The sequence below is a fragment of the Populus nigra genome, chromosome 2 (assembly GCF_951802175.1).
Source record: "Populus nigra chromosome 2, ddPopNigr1.1, whole genome shotgun sequence".
NCBI lineage: Eukaryota > Viridiplantae > Streptophyta > Magnoliopsida > Malpighiales > Salicaceae > Populus > Populus nigra.
Window position 1 is genome coordinate 19,847,222 of NC_084853.1, and position 2,500 is coordinate 19,849,721.

The window sequence follows — 2,500 nt, forward strand, 5'->3', positions numbered from 1 at the left end:
GATTTGTGCGGCTGCAGGTTCGTCGGGGAAAATCGGCAGCGCAGATTTTGCGACGAACATGGGCTGGGCGATGGACTGTCCAGGCCAGGCAGGAAAATTTGTCGAGGGGACACGCTGACGAAACAGCGCTGGTTCAGGCACGGCGGGCAGTGTTGGAATCGGCAGCGCCGACGAAATCGGCAAAGTCGGCAGAATCGGCAGCGCAGATTTTTCGACGAACACGGGCTGGACGGTGGACTGTCCAGGCCAGGCAGGAAAATTCGTCGAGGGGACACGCTGACGAAACAGCGCTGGTTCAGACACGGTGGGCGCAGTGTTGGAATCGGCAGCGCCGAGAAAATCGGCAAAGTCGGCAGAATCGGCAGCAGGTGCTGGCGATGAGTCAGGACGGACTGGATAGTCCAAGGCTCGATGAGAAAGACCGCTGGTTTAGACACTGGGGCAGTGGCAGCCCGCGGGGCAGTGTCGGCAGATTCGGCAGCAGTGTCTGCCGATTCGGCAGCGTTGGCTTGTTGGCGCGGGGGGCCGATGCGAGTGGGGACTTGGGCAGCGGGCAGTGAAAGCAAGAGTTTCCCCGATGCTGCCGGGAAAAACGCTCCCCGGGATGGCCGGGTGAGATGACCCGGCGGCCCGCGACGGGTCATTCAATTCCATGCCCCGTCAACATAACTCCCGATGTACTGTTTGCTTTTTCGGAAGAAGAGATCCATCCCCCCATCCTCGGCCAGCCAAAAACGCTCCAATTAATGGCCGGGTGAGATGACCCGGCGGCCCGCGACGCGTCATTCAAATCACTGCCCTATCGGCTACAACTGCTGATGGGTGGGATTAGAGGCCTGCCATGGTGGTGAGGGGCGGCGAGGACCGTGAAAGCTAGAGTTTTTCAGAGGCTGCCGGGAAAAAGGCCCCTCGGGTGGCGGGGTGCGAGGACCAGGCGCGTCATTCAATTCTCTTCCCTATCAACTTGGCTCCCGTTGGCGGGATTGGAGGCCTACTGTTTGTTACAGGGCTAAAATCGTCAGGGGAAGAGCTGACGAAACAATGCTGGTTTGGATGCAGGGGGTAGTGTTGGAATCGGCAGCGCGGACAAAATCGGCAAAGTCGACAAAAAAGACTGTTGGTCTGGACATCGGGGCAGCGGCAGCCATGCCGACAGGGGGGGAAATCGGCAGCGCAGATTTGTGCAGCTGCAGGTTCGTCGGGGAAATCGGCAGCGCAGATTTTTCGATGAACATGGGCTGGAAGATGGACTGTCCAGGCCAGGCAGGGAAATACGTCAAGGGGACACGCTGACGAAACAGCGCTGGTTTAGACACGGTGGGTGCAGTGTTGGAATCGGCAGCGCCGACGAAATCGGCAAAGTCGGCAGAATCGGCAGCGGGTGCTGGCGATGAGTCTGGACGATTTATAGTCCAGGGCTTGATGGAAAAGACTGTTGGTCCAGACAATGGGGCAGTGGCAGCGCGGATTTGTGCAGCTGCAGGTTCGTCGGGGAAAATCGGCAGCGCAGATTTTTCGACGAACAGGGGCTGGACCGGCCGGGCCAGGCAGGAAAATTCGTCAGGGGGGCACGCTGACGAAAACAGGGGCTGCGGAGTGGAAAATCGGCAGCGCAGATTTTTCGACGAACAGGGGCTGGACCGGCCGGGCCAGGCAGGAAAATTCGTCAGGGGGGCACGCTGACGAAAAGAGGGGCTGCCGCGTGGAAAATCGGCAGCGCAGATTTTTCGACGAACAGGGGCTGGACCGGCCGGGCCAGGCAGGAAAATTCGTCAGGGGGGCACGCTGACGAAAAGAGGGGCTGCCGCGTGGAAAATCGGCAGCGCAGATTTTTCGACGAACAGGGGCTGGACCGGCCGGGCCAGGCAGGAAAATTCGTCAGGGGGGCACGCTGACGAAAAGAGGGGCTGCCGCGTGGAAAATCGGCAGCGCAGATTTTTCGACGAACATTCGTCAGGGGGCCACGCTGACGAAAAGAGGGGCTGCCGCGTGGAAAATCGGCAGCGCAGATTTTTCGACGAACATTCGTCAGGGGGGCACGCTGAGGAAAACAGGGGCTGCCGCGTGGAAAATCGGCAGCGCAGATTTTTCGACGAACATTCGTCAGGGGGGCACGCTGAGGAAAACAGGGGCTGCCGCGTGGAAAATCGGCAGCGCAGATTTTTCGACGAACAGGGGCTGGATGCTGGACCGGCCGGGCCAGGCAGGAAAATTCGTCAGGGGGGCACGCTGACGAAAAGAGGGGCTGCCGCGTGGAAAATCGGCAGCGCAGATTTTTCGACGAACAGGGGCTGGACTGGCCGGGCCAGGCAGGAAAATTCGTCAGGGGGGCACGCTGACGAAAAGAGGGGCTGCCGCGTGGAAAATCGGCAGCGCAGATTTTTCGACGAACAGGGGCTGGACGCTGGACTGGGCCAGGCAGGAAAATTCGTCAGGGGGGCACGCTGACGAAAACAGGGGCTGCCGCGTGGAATGGCAGCCTACACGCAGATGCGAATTC